Source organism: Pelodiscus sinensis, chromosome 3, assembly GCF_052426305.1.
Source record: "Pelodiscus sinensis isolate ZL-2025 chromosome 3, ASM5242630v1, whole genome shotgun sequence".
In the NCBI taxonomy this organism is placed as follows: Eukaryota; Metazoa; Chordata; order Testudines; family Trionychidae; genus Pelodiscus; species Pelodiscus sinensis.
Window position 1 is genome coordinate 76253145 of NC_143054.1, and position 19303 is coordinate 76272447.

Below are 19303 nucleotides of genomic sequence, written 5' to 3' on the forward strand. Positions count from 1 at the left end.
GGATGCTTTCCCGCAAAAACAGAAAAACCTTTTCCGTTAAAAGCATTTGCGGAAAATCATGCCAGTCTAGCCATGGTGTCAAATTTACAGATGATCTGTAGCTCAGCAGTTTCTCTTTGAAGTCTGTTTTTGAAGTGTTTTGTTTCAGGATGGCTACCTTTAAATCTGCTACTGTGTGTCCAGGGAGACTGAAGTGTTCTCCTACAGGTTTTTGTATATTACCATTCCTGATATCTAATTTGTGTCCATTTATTCTTTTACATAGGGACTGTTCAGTCTGTCCAATGTATGTAGCAGAGGGACATTTCTGGCTCATGGTGTATGTTACATTGGTAGATGTACAAGTGAATGAGCCCATAATGAGCGGTTGTACTTTAGTGCTTGGCTGTAGACAATGGATCGTGTGGTGTGTTCGGGATGGAAGCTGGAGGCATGAAGGTAGGCATAGTGGTCAGTAGGTTTTCTGTATAGGTGGTGTTTATGTGACCATCACTTATTTGCACCATAATGTCCAGGAAGTGGATCTCTTGTGTAGACTGGTCCAATCTGAGGTTGATGGTGGGGTGGAAATTGTTGAAATCACAGTGGAATTATTCCAGAGCCTCCTTCCCATGGGTCCAGATAATGAAGATGTCATCAATGTAGCGTAAATAGAGAAGGGGCACTAGTGGACAAGAGCTGAGAAAGCGTTGTTCCAGGTCAGCCATAAAAATGTTGGCATATTGCAGGGCCATGCGGGTGCCCATAGCTGTGCCACTGGTTTGGAGGTATATATTGTTATCGAATCTGAAATAGTTGCGTGTGTGGATAAAGTCACAGAGCTCAGCCACCAGTTGTGCTGCAGCATCATCAGGGATACTATTCCTGACAGCTTGTATTCCATATATGTGTGGGATATTGGTGTAGAGAGCCTCTACATCTATGGTGGCTAGGATGGTGTTTTCTGGAAAATCACCAATGCATTGTAGCTTTCTCAGGAAGTCAGTGGTGTCTTGGAGATAGCTGGGAGTGTTAGTGGTGTAGGGTCTGAGTAGAGAGTCCACGTGTCCAGACAGTCCTGCAGTGAGAATGTCAATGCCCGAGATGATGGGACATCCAGGATTTCCAGGTTTGAGGATCTTGGGTAGTAGATAGAATAAGGGCTCTAAGGGTGTGTCTGTGTAGATTTGTTTCTGTACTTGTGTAGGGAGTGTCCTAAACAGATGGGGCAGTTTCTTAGTGTACTCCTCAGTGGGATCTGAGGAAAGTGGCCTGTAGAATGTGGTGTTGGAGAGTTGTCTGGCAGCCTCCTTTTGGTAGTCAGATTTTCAAAGGTATTTTACATGCATGGTGGGATTTCTGAAGGTGTCTAAGCAGTTTAGACATCTAACTTGCATTGATTGCACCTTTAGGTGTCTCAATAGCTTTGAAAAGTTAGTCTTTAGTCATTAAAATAAGGTTCTCTCTATTACCACTTAAATGTCAATGTTTTTTTCTCCTTTTCCTGTGTTGAGCTGTCACTTACATTAGATGGATGACTTCTCCCCACCCCCCATGAATCTTGCCCTAGACTGTATGCTCATTAAAATTTCAAGGACAGGGTCACTCACTAACTAAGAATAACCATCCAGTGCATCTATTGTTTTGTTAGATTTAGTGAGGAAGATGTCCTAAAGTTCTTCTTCAAATAGTGTTTAATATCTACCCTTTATATTAAGAGTTTCATTGATAGCTACAGAAAAAAGTATCTTTCAAAACGAAAAGTTGTAGAATCAGCCAGCTTTAAACAATACTTCCGAAATGTAACTAGATGAAAGTAGCTGTATCTCATGTTACCTCATCTTTTTTCCTCTAATTAGAATCATTCTAAAAATCCTTAGGGGGAACACTATAGAAAGCAAGCAATGATTTTCCTTTGGTTATCCAGACCATGTCTCCTCAATTAATTATAGGCATGCTGAGGAAAACTAGGACTGCTGAAGCAATTAGCATACTACTTTGGACAAAGAAAGCAAAGAAGCCACCCATAATACAGTGACTGCCTGACCTCAGAGGAAGTAAATTATTCTCTGACACTGCTCTGTGGATACATTTAACAAGGCAACATGGAATGGCTCTGATTAACAACTCCAGACAGCTACTGTAATGCTTTACACAATTTTCCATAAAGATTTGATTTTAGTACTGTTAAAAAATCTTCAAAGTATATATTAAATGTAATATTTGAAGTAATGGAAGTTGTAAACAAAAACTTAATATCCTCCCAGATAACCAATTTTCAACTTTTTTTAAGACATACAAAGCCAGATTTTCTAAAGTTCCAAGTTCCTATTAAGTACCAAAATATGTAGCCAAAACATTGCAAACCCTTCTTAAAATTTAGCTTAGAGAACCTTTACAGTAGTTTACAGATTGTTTTCCTCTTCTCTACTAGTGCCTCCCACTCTCCTAATTAGCTTCACTCAGTTACCTTTTGTACTCTGCAAAATGTTGCAATCAATCACATTTATAGCCCCATCCTCTTAAGCAAATGACTCAACCTTAATGTTCTTCAGATTTCACAAACTCAAATATAAACTGTAATGAGAAAGTATTATTTGCATAATGGAGCTGGGACATGACTCAGAGGTTACTTTTATGGAGAGTCCATGATTTAGCTTTCACAATATTTACTATAGTATTTAAAGCAAGTATCTTCAGTTTGCTTTGCACATTTTGTCTCTATCACAAAGTGACATTTTCAAAGACATGTCAGATATGCTAAACTATATTTTGTCCCCTTGGTTTCCCTCATTTTGTTTGTTTTCCTATATATTTTTATAAATTAGTCTGCTCCAGAAAGATAACTGACTGAAGATAAAATTAGAAACTAAATTATTTGTTAGCCCTTTCATCAATGTTACTGAAGTAATTCTGTAAATTGGCAAATCATAGAATCATAGAAATGTAGGGATGGAAGAGACCTTGAGAGGTCATCTAACCTAACTCTCCCAGGGGGATGCAGACCCAACTATATACTTCAACCACTCCAGGGCATGACTCTCAGCTCATGCACACATCCTCAGGCTAGCCCTCATCTGATCTAATAAGTAAAAAATACTGTAGTTGCAGAATCATCTGCAGCATCAGCAGCATGGGTGAGTTGGCTTGAGTACAAGCCCCCCTAAATCCCATGGATACATAATGGTAGTCCTGTTACCTGTGCCATTATCTGCACTGCCACAACTACACTACTGTTTTTAGTGTACTTGTCCAGATAAGAGCTAGTGTGAGTATGTAAGTTGGAGATCACACCTGCGATTTGTACTGTAGATATAGCTGCTATCTGGAATTTAACAAGGTCTTTTTAAAGCTCCAATTGGAAGGCTATTCCTGTGCAGAGCTGTCCTTATAGTTAGAAACATTTTTCTGGTAGCTAAGCTAAATCTCCCTTATTGCAAATTATCTGGTACTTTCTTATCTTCAATGGACAATTAATAAGAACCCTTAGCATAGCTGAAAGATGGTGCCAGATCCCTTTCCTGTCCAAGACTAAACCATGCCCAGGTTTTAAGAAACCTTTTCTTGTAGATCACATTTCCTAAACCTATCACCAGCATCCTCGGGACTCTCTGCAGCTTGTCCCCATATTTCCTACAGTGGAACATCCAAGACTGGTCATAATACCCTAAATGAAGCTTAGTAGAGCAGAGCAATTACCTCCCATGTCTTCTGTACAAGATTCCCGTTTACACACTCCAGAATTACATTTGTCCTTATTCTCTACTATGCTACATTGTTGGCCCGTACTCAAGTTGTGAGTCACTATACCTCTCTGATACTTTTCAGCAGTACTACCACCTAGCCAGTTATTCCCCATTTTGTAGTCCTACATTTGATTTGTCCAACCTAAATGAAGTACTTTGCACTTTTCTCTGATGAATTTCATCTTTCTGATTTTAGACCAATCCCCCAATTTGTTTGAAGTTGTGTTGAAATCTAACCCTGTCTTCCAAAGTGCCTGCAACTTCTCCTGATTGGTGTCATCCCCAAATTTTATAGGTATATTCTCCATACCACCATCCAACCAATGAGGGAAAATATTGAAAAGTACCAAACTGTGTCACACCACTAGATACATCCTCCTAGTTTCCCTTCTCTACATGGAAGCATTATGTTTTCCTGGGTTACCCATTACCATTTAATTATCTTTATCTCTTAAACATGCACCTTTTAATAGGTGATTTGTGTCTTTTTAAAATGTTTTTCCTTACTTTTTTCCTACTTAGAGCTATCCATGTTAAACCACCAGAGCAATATTCTTGATGGAATTCCTATCTGTCATAAAGGACACATTAAAGCTGGGGGAGGGATAGCTCAGTGGTTTGAGCATTGGTCTATTAAAGCCAGGATTGTGAGCTCAGCCCTTGATGGGGCCGTTTAGGGATCTGGGGCAAATCTGCCAGGGATGGTACTGGGGACTGGACTCAATGACCTCTCAAGGTCCCTTCCAGATCTAGGAGATAGGTAGGTAGGTAAAGCTATAATTGTAAATCCTTATTCATAATAGCAATCTTACTCCTTCAAATAGTGAGTGGATTACCTTGTCAAGTAAGGACTGCTGATTTGAGTAAATGTTTCCAAGGTCATGCCCTAAAGATGTACACTAACAAATGAAATTGTTAATTAAGAGTTTCTTTGCTGATTTAGACATTGAGCCTAAACATGAGGGGACACAACTATCCACCAGTCTATTTTGTACCCTAGGTAATGTCACAGTGACATGTACCCAATCAATATGAGGATAGTTGAAATCCCCCATTGTCATTCCATTTACCACCTTATAGCTTCTGTAATCTCCCTGAGCTTTTCCACTTGCTGTCACCATCCTGGTCAGGCCTCTATCCATTAGCAAGGGGTACCATCACCTGCCTGGCCAAGGATGCTAAAAAGCATCCTTGATTATTAGGTTACTTAGGAGCGAAGTAGAATCTAGGAGAAAACTGAGCATACCCCATCTGAGTGGAGGTTCAGGACTTCCTCTTCCCACAGAATTTTAACCCCTCCTGGTTCAATGCAGGGTATGCACACCCTGTCACAGTTACAAAGAAAATAGAGATAAAATACAACTAATACCTAATTTAACAAGTCAAGTGAATACAAAGCAAAGGTCTCTCTCACTATGAGTTTCAGCTGTCTTCCTGGCTGAACTTCTTTCCCTCCCCGAAGTCCAATGCTGCTTCCTTTTTTATTCAGGTGTTGGTGATGTCATGGATAGACATAGGGTGTTCACAGGAATTTAAATATTACCACTTTTGGAAGGCAAAATGTACTGAGTCAGATAAATATTTGGGAAAAATAAAGTAAATTAATACAATTTTTGCACTATATATATATATATAATGAGACTGATAACAGGGACAACTAGGATATATGGTCTATATATTCTTGGACTATATATTATTTCTTGGACTAACTTGCAGAAATAATAACAATTATTGCCTTCTTTTTTAAACTTTGCACTATAATAGCATAAGGAACTGGCTCCTTAAAAATATATGATTTATTCACATCAAAATGCACAGATAGAGCCAATTTAAAACCAATTTCATCTGTCAACAGTCCCCATTTATTATTTTCAGTTTCATCAAACTGTGTTGCCTCTTTAGCACTACTGTACTATATAAAAACTAAAGATACAGTATACTTCAGATAATGATGCACTAGCATTTGCGATTTTCTTATCTCATCTTAGAAAATGAAGCCAACATCTCACGAGCTGAGCCAGTGGGGAACTACATTTTAAAGCTAAAATGTCATTTTAACATTTGCCTATGGCTTGAAAGGCTGTTTCTACAGAATATGAATTCTGAAAATGCTTGCAGCAAAGAAGGCCCAACGCCAACATCATGTTGCTAAGCATTTTTAAAATACAAATCACTAGTTCAGACTTTTTATACTATCATTTTGGAAGCCATCAAGTCAATCACCCGTCTCACTTTTATCAATCATACAGACATTGTGTGCTAGATGACTGTCACTTATTATTTGTCTTTTCTCATTGTGAAAAGAAAATGTCCCCAGCTATGGTTAACAACAAATCTACAGTACATTCAAACAAGGCTTTGTTTTCCTTCTTTCTTGGTGTTATCTCTTAATCATTGTAAGAAAGAAGCAAATACATAAAAAGCAAATAGGCATTCAAAAAATCATGGGGAGCCAATTGATTCAAAAAATTGTTCATCTGTTTTTTGTCATTTAAATCTCTTTAAACATCAATGGGATGAAGCACTGTATATGAAACGGTAACGACAGATGCTACTGATGAATAGGTACGCACTCCAGTCAATATTTAAAAGTATACCAAGGTATCCACATAAATTAGTTTGAGTGTGCTTTATGTTTCTCTCCACAGTCATATAAATAGATTCATTGCTTCAATAAGACATCTTTTTAGATCTCACAGTACTGCAAGCAGTATATTTCAGAAGGAGAAAGACATAAATCTTGCAGTGAAGTCGAAAGAGTAAATCCTAGCATAGTTGTGACCTGAAAGACTGCAAAGCACTTATCTAGTACAGGTTGAAACTCTCTTAACCTGGATTCTGTGGTCCAGTAACACCCGTGGTCCAGCATTGATGTTGCAGGACCAGAGAGTCCCGGTGGAGAGCCAGTGGCACAGATCCCTGTGCGGCCAGCAGGGCAGTGGGCTGCCTGTAATGAGCTGTCCAGAAAGTGGCAGCAGGTCTGCCCAGTTGTGTTGCCCTACAAGTACTGGAGCCACAGCAGTGATGGCTGTTTAGTGGGGCCATCAGGGGGTGAGGAGCAGGAGGGTGTCCAGAAATGACCTGCCCTGGTCCAGCAAAATCCTTCATCAGGGACCGATCAGGTTCTGAAGGTGCCAGACCAGGGAGGTCCAACCTGTATTTATTCAATTGTAATACTAACATACAGTGTATGTCTCAGCCCAGATTGTTCCTTACAGTAGGTTCCCTACAGTAGGTTCACTTTGTGCCACACAGCCAGTTCAAAATTTGGAGAGGCCTTTCTGGGAGGATCACACACATCTCAGGGCTCATTGTAATGTAATTAATCTTATGACGTTTCTTCACCAGTTTTATGGGGTTCACAGGTGTAAATATAAACAGCAATTATGAAGGTGAAGACAATGTAAATTTCAGTGCCGTATGATAAAGTTGGAAGTATGCACAATGCATGAGGTAATTTTGCTGTAGTTCCTTTATTTTTCTATACTTGCAATTATACATCTTTGAATTTGGGTGCTAACTGAAGTCTTCCTGTCTCTATATACATGACTCAATCCAGGGCTCTCCTTAAGATTTATAGGGTCCTACGCAATATTGTTGAACTGGTGCCTCTATTCCTGATGGCAGCCAGCTGTGTGATATTTTAGAGATGTGATTTTATAGTTTTCAGCAATGCACCAATGAACTATTTTTAAAGCATATTTTAAACTAAGGTTCTGTAGATTAACATAGTACATACAGAAACTGACAATATGTACCTGGGGTTGTCAAATGCCTGTTAAATGTCTTCATTAACACTTGAATGGTTCTTTCATAGGTTCGGTGGATCTTCTAATAGGTCTGGCAGGTTTCTTCACTTTTAAGTTAACTAGATCATCTGCAGAGGAAATGATAGGGATAGGAAGAGATGGGCCAAATTGGACATTATGACCCAGTGTTTCCCCAAATTTTCAGGTGCCCTCTGCAACTGCATATTCTGCATGTAGGTAAGGACAGCCCTGACTAAATATATTTCCTTATAAGAACTTTCAGGTAGCCACCAGAATAAAAGAACCTGTTACTAATGATTTCTGCAGTTTGCACCATTCATTAATCAAAAAAAATAGCACCATATTTCACATTGCTACATACCAATAAAGATTCATCAATGAAGTTGAGCATACTCAAAAAAAAATAGTGAGAGCAGAACTAAAAATTGTACAACCTGCTGAAATTAGCAAGCTTCATATATTTCTCCATATTTTGTAGGCGCATTGTCATCTATGATACAAAACTCATTTGTTGTAACTGTTGCAAACCAGACTCCAGATATTTGTCTTTTTAAAAGCACAGATTCATAAAGACACAACTGTAATAGACACTGCCCTCTGTTTTTCAGAGTAAGCATTCCTGGAACAGAAAATACACTGCAGGGAAAAGATAGAATACAATACTCCGGAATCCCCTACTGTGGTTAGAAATTGTTCTGAGAGCTAAAACATGTGAAATGTGTTCAAGAGCTCAGTAGGAAAAAAATCAGAATAGGGAATTTGAATTCCGACTTTTTCCCAAGCTCTTCTTAATGTGATGATTGGCAAGGTAGACGATGCTGTTTTTTTTGGGGGGGGGGAAGAGGGGGGGCAAACAAGTAACCAGCAGCAGGCTGGCACATCTTGAACAACTTTAGTGCACATTCTCTAGATTCCATTATGTATTAAGGATGTAGCTGCTGTAAACTGTCAAAAATGCAAAATCCATAGAAAGTTAAACTGAGCAGATCATTGAGATCTAGAAACTGTCCAGAAAGATAAGTGCTGCTATAGAGTTGAGGAAATTAATAGGATCCTTTTCAACTGAACAGAGAGCTGGACAGGTACATACTTTGTACTTAACTTGGATCTCTAGAATAACTTCTTTTTCCAGAAATTAAACAAAAGACTTAAATAAAAGAACATCAAATGACTTGGAAAACTCAAATATGGTTCAATGAAAACTCAAAAGTCACTGGTGAAATGAGTATTTTGTAATAGAGCCACTTCCTACAGGGTGTGAGAGCCCTTTCCCCAGCCCAAGTCTAAAGAGCCATGCAGCTTCAGGACTATGAGCCTGAGTCAGCTAGCATAGGCTAGGCTTTTAACTGCAGTATAGACTTACCTCCAAACGGCTAGTGTTATTGTTAAACTCTCTCTATTAATTTTTTCAAGTTGTTGTCTCCCATCATAAACTCTGGGCCTTATCTGATGCTCACTTCCATTGGGGTCAACCACTTCTGAATTCAGCCCTAGAAACATTTGGAATGTTGGTTTGTACTTTTTGCAAGTTTTGTCGAGGCTTGTTGTAATTCAAGCCACTTTTTGAATGCATAGGGCCAGATCTTCTGCTTTTCAATTGAGTGACAAACAATTTGGTCTTCAATATTCTCCCTTTAATACTGAAAGTAAAGATATTTGCATAGTAGTTGCCAACATACACCTAAGCTACTAGCAACTAAAAGGCTCTTATGGAATCCTCATCTATTCTTAAGCAATGAGTTTCATTGTGTATGGCATGTTGTAGAGAAAATTCTGCTTTTCTGAAATAATTCTTCAGCCACAAAGAGAAGAATTTAATTTTAAAAGTAATTCATTGGATCATTTAATCAGTACGAGTGTTTTTATATCTGTTTCTGTCTAAATCTGCATATCTATGCATGGTTATAGATAGAGAAAATAGGTACATTCATATAGACTTGCCTGCTTTAAATCTTGCATAATGCTTTGGTGCACAGTGATATGGCCATTATAGCAGTAGCTACAGAAATAGAGTATTGAACTCAGTAGGCAGTAAGTAATATGGTTTCTGCCACAAAATTACAGAAAACACTAGGAGGCACACTGCAGTGAAGATACAAATTTACAAATGTCATTTCAGTCTGAGCCCTGTTAAACCGTTGGGCTCCTGGATATTTGTAGTGAAATTGGTTGTCCTATAAGTGGTTTCTTCTAAAATATAATTGCTTTGTTCTGGATAAGAAATGGAAAGGGGGGAGGGGTAGAGGAGGAAAGGAGGGAATGCATTCTTTCTCTCACAACTATGGAATCCAGCACAATATCTGGGAGTGTTACAGACATAAATTTAAGTCACGATGTAAAGTCAGTCTGTATTTAACTCAAATGTAAACAGATTTGCTTCCTTTACTTTCTAAACTAAACTAATTTATGAGAATAATCTCTTCAGTGCCTAACTACTCCTACTGGTCACCACCTAAAAGCTTTATAAATGATTCTGCGTGATTTATTCTGTTGGACTATTATATGCTCGTAAAATTAAGAATACTGAAATATACAATATGTGCCATATTGTCAATATTTTACATTAAAGACTACAATTTCAGAATATGCACATAAATCATGAACATAACTTGACATTTTATATGTGACAGCTGATTGTATTTGCAACTTGAAAGGACATAGCAGAATTTTAGATTGCAAGCAGAATTGCTGGTTTTGCACATTTCTAAGCACCCATTTTAACAATGCCATACTATCTAGTAATAAACTGTATGAGCTGTATTATTGATATCTGTGTCAATCTAAGTACATATTTGTTATGTGCATGTATAAACTTTTCCTAATGGATAACCAATATTCGTGTGTAGTGTATGTATTTGTGCCAATAACCTGCTAAAACACCAGTTGTCCAGTGTCTGGCAACTCTTGAAAAACTGCAGAAGTGAATCTCCTTAGCAACACTTTGCCTCAGCAACATGCTGAAAATCGGTGGAAACAGACTGATCCCTCTGGAATTCCATAGATGACCATTCTTGGGAAGGAGGAATATTTGCCCATCACCATTCTCTGAGGCCTGACTGGGAGAGATGACTGAAGCCATCCTACTGTTGCACTTTCCTTCTTCTGCTAAGTATCATGTATTGATAAGCCCTGGTTTATGACTGAGGGTCCATATAGATCCAATCAATGACATTTTTCCCTACTTCAAGCCTTATATCAGGAGCTCATCTACGGGTATGTCTACACTACCCCCCTAGTTCGAACTAGGGGGGGTAATGTAGTCATACGGAGTTGCAAATGAAGCCCGGGATTTGAATTTCCCGGGCTTCATTTACATAAAGCCGGCCGGCGCCATTTTTAAATGCCGGCTAGTTCGGACCCCGTGCCGCGCGGCTACACGCAGCAGGGACTAGCTAGTTCGGATTAGGAAGCCTAATCTCAACTAGCTAGTCCGTGCCGCGTGTAGCCGCGCGGCACGGGGTCTGAACTAGCCGGCATTTAAAAATGGCGCCAGCCGGCTTTATGCAAATGAAGCCCGGGAAATTAAAATCCCGGGCTTCATTTGCAACTCCGTATGACTACATTACCCCCCCTAGTTTGAACTAGGGGGGTAGTGTGGACATACCCTACCACATGTTGGTCTGCACTCTGAGGCTATGTCTAGACTGGCAAGATTTTCCGCAAAAGCTTTTAACGGAAAACTTTTCCGTTAAAAGCATTTGCGGAAAAGAGCATCTAGATTGGCACAGACACTTTTGCGCAAAAGCATCCATGGCCAATCTAGACGTGCTTTTGTGCAAAAAAAGCCTCAATCGCCATTTTCGCAATCGGGGCTTTTTTGCGCAAAACAAATCTGAGCTGTCTACACTGGCCCTTTTGCGCAAAAAGGACTTTTGCCCGAATGGGAGCAGCATAGTATTTTCGCAAGAAGCACTGATTTCAGACAGTAGGAAGTCAGTGTTCTTGTGGAAATTCAAGCAGCCAGTGTAGACAGCTGGGAAGTTTTGCCGCAAAAGCAGCTGCTTTTCATAGAATCATAGAATAGGACTGGAAGGGACCTCGAGAGGCAGGACCAAGGCAGGACCAAGCTCCGTCTACACCATCCCTGACAGATGTCTATCTAACCTGTCTTTAAATATCTCCAGAGAGGGAGATTCCACCACCTCCCTTGGCAATTTATTCCAATATTTGACCACCCTGTTTTGCGGAAAAACATGCCAGTCTAGACACAGACTGAAAGTATGGGATCACCAGCAGGTCAGAAAAAGAACAGAAAATAATATGGGGAGTTTTGCCTCAGGGAAATCAGAATGTCACTTGCAGTGTTTCTTTTACTGACAAAAATAGTACTGTAGTTCAGGAAGAAGGCACTGGTCGCTGGGGAGTTGTGTGTACAGTTGCTTCTTGTTCATGTTCAGGAGCAAGGAGATCCAAATATTTGTTTCATGTAAGGTGCCTTGGCCATTTTCGGGGCTTTGAAGCAGAATGGCTTGTTCTTGCTTCTGGCCGTGACAGATACCAACCAAGATCGCCTCATCTCCTGTTACTTTCCTTAAGTGAAGAAAGATGCACAATTTTTATAGTTAGCAATAGATGATCTGATTAATGTAGTCTGGGTGGATTAGCCAGTCTGTTTGGAAAAGTCCCTTTGGTTGGGATTTTGCATATCTTGTAGAAAAGGCTTGGTATTACCAGAGAAAGGAAAAGGGGACATTTGGCAAAGGCCAAGAGCAAAAGGCCAAGATATTTACAAAGTTATCCAATGTTCCACAGTAGAAGAGATAAGGACAAAATATTGACACAGTAGCCAAACTTCACTTGTTTAAAACTCTTAAAATCCAAGATTTTCCAGGTCTCTAAGCACCACCTTGACACTGAAAGGTTGTTATTAATTTAACTAGCAAATTTAGGAGGCCCAAAATACCACCTGCCTGCCCCCTCAATAATGAGACTCTAGAGCTTACTCTCTAAAGAAGTTTATTTTGATTCCTTCACAGCCACAGTGCATTCTTTAAAGTACTCCTTGTACAGCTGTCAATCAGCTTCAGTATCTTAGCAGAGGCCAAAAGCCATGATGTCTGCTTGAAGAAGATAGTGGCCCAGTCTTCTTCATGTCTGATTCCGATGGCTACAACATCCACTTTCAAGCAGGATTTCAGTATGTAAGTCTAAAGATACACAGAAAAATTGAGAAGTCCTGTGGTACCTTATAGACTTAACAGATTTATTGGAGCATAAGCTTTAATGGGCAAAGACCCACTTCATCAGATGCGTCTATAAGGTGCCACAGGACTTCTCGTTGTTTATGCAGATTCAGACTAACATGGCTACCCCTCTGATACCAGAAAAAAATGAAGGATTCCATGTCCCTGAAGGTCCTTGGAATGTTTTCAAGTTTAACTCTTGTTGTCCACATTAAATTTGTTGCTTTACTGGATAAATAAACTAGAACTGTTTTAGCTCCCACTGGACAGAGTGCTTCCTATACGGAAGATGTAGATGTAGGTTCTGATCAAGTCAGCGTGATATCCCTATAATTAAAATAATAATAACAATAATAGCTCAATGTATAGTGCAGAATTAAAAGTGTTACAGCTCGCCAAATGAATTTCTAGTCCTGCCAGTCCCAGCTGTGTTGCAAAAGAAGATTAACCATTAGTGGAATAGGGACTTTGACAGCTACTTCTTTTTAATGCCTGGATGATATTTTATCTCTTGTATCTAAGAATGTGCCCAAGAAAACTTGTACCCTGTAGTACTGTTATTCCCCCTCCCCCCCAACCTCCCACCCCATGTACAACACTGATCATAGACAAGCATCTTTGAAATTTAGCTGTCTTCTTGAGAGGCTGAAAACGTAAAAGTATTTTGGTACCTTTGTCAATCTGGATTGTTTTTAAAGAACTGATCTACTTGCTACTATGTTGACTGATATCAGTATAAACTTCCTTATATGCTTTTTTAATTTTTAAAGGTGTTGTTCAGCTCAGTTAATGTTTTCTGCAATCGTTCTTTGTGCAAATAACAATACTTATACACTCTAGGCACTGTATATGGGACACACTAAAATAGAGATAGAGATGTTTTACAGCTTCACTTTTATATCCAAAATACACCAATTCTGTGATCTATTTCAGACTATAGCACTTTATTATTCTCCATTAACCATGCCTGTTGTTGCCAACTGATTCAATATAAAAATACCTTCCAAATACCTGCCCCATGTGCCATTTACAGGGTTAAACTAAACTAGAAGCAAAAGTCACATAATCTTTTGATTTATGAAGTTTACAACAAAGCGTAAGAGTGTATGAAGGTGACCTAGTGCTGCCTTTTAAAAAACAGGATAGCAGTAATAGAAAACAATGGATTTTTGGTATAAGTCTTCTTTTATTAGAAGTTTAATGATTTAACCTTAGCATTAGTCCCAACCTATTCAAAACATGAATATCAGAAAAGCGAATTGTGAACACTTTCCTGAATAATTATACTTTACAAGATTAAGCAGTTTTGCAGCAGGTAAAATGACTAACCATATAGTCCACAATTACTGTAACACTACTGTATTTGTTACAAAGCTCATCCTGCCAGCAAAGAGCTGCATAAAAATCAACATCCTCTTTACATAACTGTACCCGCTATGAAATTCAAATTCCTTGGCACGAGGAACATCCTTCTAAAAAGAAGTTGTGTCAATATTAATCTCATCTGAATAGGATGGTGGATCATAGTCTGAAGATTGTCTGTGTTCTCTATATTCAAGTTTGGGGATCAGAGAAAATGGATGCAAGCCATTAAGCACATCATTGTGGGGCTCTTTTATTGTTTCCATGAAGAAACATCAAACTCATGGCTGGGAAGCTTGCCCTTTCTGTCAGTTAGAAAGCGATAAAAGTGTTTCTTAAAATAATCTTAGTCTAATACTGTGACTTTCCCACACAATACAAAATCACCAGGTCTCTACCATACTTCAAAAGAAATGATTAGGAATGAATACTTGCTTTCTCTCTCTTCCCCATCCCATCCTATTTTTGCAAGAGACACTTTAAAATGGTAAATCTACTCAGCAGTGATAATACTTAGCTGGATTTTATTTCCTTTGGAAAATGTAATTTAGTTAAAGGCAGAAATTGTTTGCCTAAACTGAGAAATAATTCAAATAATCAGATATGCACATACAAACACACACACATACAGAGAGTCTTCATTCCTAAAAGAGTCACTTTCTGAATTCACAAAAAAAAATGAATCTATATCTGCAGTGATAAAGCTAGACTTCTCACTCCTTGGTATCTCCATCTTCAGTTAGATTGCTTGCAGATCTGCTGAAATTAGATGTCACTGTAAATTATAGTGTAGGCCGAGTTACCAGCCAAGGCTATGAAGGGTAGACACATAAAAACAAGGTGCTATTGAAGGTAATTGCTTCTGATCTTAAAGTTCTAACTGACAAAATTGGTGCTGATGTGGTATTTACATCAGAAGCTCCCTTTTAATTGACACTGACTAGATCTAGGGCATTTCTTTCCCCCCCTCCTCCAGCATGGTTTTATTTTTGCTTGTTAATTCTTAAAATCCACCTTGCAGAAAACAGCAGACTGCAAAATATCATTCATCTTAGCAAGAGAAAAAAAGGAGGTAACTGCCATATCTTCAAGGGAGAAGGAGGGAGATATGATTTTCCTTCAATACACACACACACACACACACACAAATCAGGTTTGGACAAAACCTGTTAGACCAGGAAGAATTCTCCAATCATAAACATTGTTGTATTTAATGAGGGAACAAACAAAAATAAATAACCTGGTGGCTGCTTAGGGTGGATAATTCATGATACTTTGATCATTTAAACAGATAATAAAGTGACAGAGGAAAAATCCTGTTTAGTGGCCCCTAGCATATGTCAGCAAGTTACAGAAATAAATCAGAGGTTTTTTTTTAAATTATCTACATACCTAAGCCATTCTGAAAAATCCCACACAGTGCCTATCTGTAGCTTTAATTACTTAAATATATTTGAAAATATGACCTGCAACGCATTGACTAAGAGTTTGGCTTAATTCACATCAATGTTTGTTCTCTGGCTGTATACATAAATCAGACAGGCCGTGAGATTATCTCATCCATATATGGTCCCCAGCAAATTAGGGTCCCCAAGCATGTGGTTTTTGACCAGAACACTGAGTTGAAAAGGAATCCTGGAAGCTCCAGTCAATTCTGATGACAAGGCTATTGACTGTCCAGTTAACAGCATCATGCAGCGAGGCTAAGGCAAGCTCCCTGCACCCCGGAGCTCTACGCACTGCCCCCACCTCAAGTACTACCCTGCTGCTCTCATTGGCTGAGAGCCATGACCAATGAGAATGGCAGGAGTATAGCACCTGTGGATGAGGTAGTGTCTATGTATAGGATAGTGTACAGTCATCTGGCCACATCTGTCCATCGGAGATTGGGGGGGCATACAGGCTGGCTGCTTCCAGGAGCTGCTTGAGGTAAGTGCTACCCTGAGACTGTACCCCTGACACCCTCATGAGTCCCACCCCCCAACCCTAGCTTGACTCCTCCAGCCCATCCTACAAACTCCTTGCTCTCAGCCCAGAGCATTCTCCTGGACTCTAAATCCTAATTCCCAGCCCCTCTCCAGAGCCTGTACTTCCAGACCAGTTCCTCACTGCCTGCTATGCCCCAAACCTGATCCTCCTCCTGCTTCCAAACCCCTCAGTCCCTGCCCAGAGCACCATCCAACACCCCAACCACCTCATCCCAGCCCCACCCCAGAGTCTGCACCCCGGCTAGATCCCTCACCTCTTCCAGACCCCAACCACATGCCCTTGCCCAGAACTCCTGCACCCAAAAGTCCTTACCTGTGGCCCTACCCCAGAGCCAACACCTCCAGCCAGAGCCCACATCCCCTCTCATATCCCAACCCAATACCTCTGCCTGGATCTCCCTCCTGCATTCTGAACCCCTCACTCCAGGCCAGGCCCATCAACAGGGGGAGCAGAGGTGACAATTGCCCTGGGACTTGGAGATTCAAAGGAACCTGGGGATTCCAGATGCTGTTTCAGCTGCTAAGGCAGCAGTGGTGGCTGGAATCCTGTGCCCTTTAAATTGTCTTTAGAGCTCTATGCCATATGCTCTGGGAGGCTGTAAGGGCTGGGGGAGAGGGCTGAATGATGCACTCCAGGCAGTACAGAGATTACAAACTCTTTAGAATTATTTCACATTATGATTTTTTTTCAAATCACTCACACAAAACAATTACATTCATCACGTACATTATTTACAGCAAATTATTTGCTTACGTGTGTTTAAACTGGTCAGGAACTGGAAAAGGAACAGGCATTTGTAGTACAGGTTGGACCTCCCTGGTCTGGCACCCTTGGGACCTGATCAATCCCAGGTGAGGGATATTGCCAGATCAGGGGAAGTCATATCTGCCCCTCCTGCTACCGCCCTCCCTTTCTCCCCGCCCTGGATCGGCCACCAGCCTCCTGGCCACCCCTTCTTCCCCAACAGCTTTGCCAGTCCTCTTTCTTCCCTGCTAAGCCAGACAACCTAGCCCGCTGTGAACTGGACTCCTGGTTGCACCTGGCAGCCCTGCTGAAGCATGCTAGGCTCGTGGATGCACCGGCAGCCCCACTGGGTTTTACCTAACCATCCAGCTACCATGGGGTGCCCAGATACCAGCCTTCCACTGGGACTTTCTGGTCCTGGAACATCCATGGTCCTGCCAGACTACAGATGTTGCCAGACCAAGGAGGCTGTTTAACAGAAGTTCAAACTGTAGCTGGAGCAGGACTTATGCACCAAGGCTCAGAGTCAAAGTCAGAAACTGGAGCCCAGATCAAAGCCAGGTTTCCTGGAGGAAGATATGAATAGGAGCAGAGCTGGGAAGAAGCAGGCACAGAAGCGCAATCCCAAGATTAGGCAAATACCTTAAGCAGCTATTATGCTGCAGCAGCAGCAGCAAGTCTTTAAGGGCAGATCTGCTGATCTCTTCAACCAGTTTGTTGGACCAGTCAGGCAGCTCAACTGAGGCATATTAGACTACCTAAAGCAGGGGCTCTTAACCTTTTTACCTTCACATCTTCCTCTGAAAGTGAACTTCATGTTCATACCCCTCCTAGGAATCATTTTGTGTACAGCCTATCCCCACTCCCTCACCTGACAGGAAGCTAAGGCGCATGGCTAGGACTATAAGAACTCTGCCAGGGAGCTCAGTCAGGGCCCAGCCTCTGATGGAGACAGAGGTCTGCCCACAGCTCCTGGCTGATGAGGCTGAGATCTGGCCTGAGCTTCCTACAGCTGCCTTCCCTCAGGCTAGTGAAGGCTTCTCTGCCTGGGCTGCTGAGGCCTGGTCCAGCCAGCCAGCAGGGCTACCCTCTGACCTAGAGGAACCCAAGGCTCTACTGGTGCCTGGCAATTTGGAGGACCGGCCTGAGCTGAAGGCCCGGCTCGAACCCCGAGGCCTGCCTGAACCCTGGGACCTGGCAAACCAGCTGGATGCTGGACGCAGCCATTTGAGCTAATTCCCAAGTCCGACGGCTGGTGGCACTGTGGGATGAGTGAACCCCGTTACAATGTCTAAATGAATAATATGAGCTTTTTACTTTGAACCTTTTCCTAACAAATTTATGTAATATTTGAAGATGAAAGTTGGTAATGCTCACGTACTGTTATTGTAGTCTGTCATCACATTGGCCTGATTGATTCGCACTGCTGTTGTAGTGTGCCAATCTCTAGAAGTTAATAAGAAATTAATGTTTAAAATTTTAATTCCTAATATTTATGAAGAAATCTAAACTTTAGAATTTTATCCAGATATAAGGCAATTGCGATAAATTTTCTGGGAGGCACCTCTCACCTCCCCTAGGGAGGCGCACCTCACTGGTTACGAACCCCTGGCCTAACGTTTAGGCTAGAAGGATGAACAGGACTTTATCTCTGACACAACTGCAATATGCAGGAGGGCCAACAGGATTTCTATGCCTCTGGACAAGGTAGAGAGGGACATCAGGCAGAAGGGGCAGGGCTTCAGATGGAAGTGGTGGGGTTGGGTAGCCACTGCTAGCCCTCCATGCCACCCAGAGTGCACTGTGCTAAGGCCCCTGCTGGCAGCCCTCAGATCCCCCCCAGAGCATGCTGCCTGGTGTTCCAGTAGTGATTTAAAGGGCCTGAGTTCCAGCCACTGCCAATGGTGCAGTATCAGCAGCAACCAAGGAGCCTCTGGACCTTTTGAGTCACCCCAATGTCCCACTTTGCTCCCTCCTCCACTGTTGATGGTTCTATATATGTATGCAGCTAATTCTGCCAAGCTTTCTCTCTTTCGACTGAATCAACTTATATCTTCAGTCTTTCAGCTTGTTTTCTTAGGTATTTTGTTAAAAAAGGATAATACGTGCATTTTAAAAATTGAAAAGGAAATAATACAGAAAATTCCATAAAATGACAAAACATGGATTTTTACAAAGTCCATGACAATGACTAAGTATTTAGTGTGCTGAGACTGCTGTTTAGTATACCAGGTACACTAGCTTCTGGGATAACTTGTCCTCCATCCTTCCCCTGCATTAATTTCTGTCTTTCTGTTGTGTCTTAACATATGCCAAAATTAAAAGCTTTTCAGAGTAGGGATTGTAGTATTATGAATGTGTTCACTGTCTAGCACAAATGGGTCTTGAACCATATGATGCTACCATGATGCAAACGTTAAAGAATAAAAGAGAGAGAATATTTGTAACAATCAAAAGTAGAATGTTTTATGGGCTGTTTCTTCCATATCACTCACTCAACCTTTTTTCCCCAAACAAAGAATTTATATAT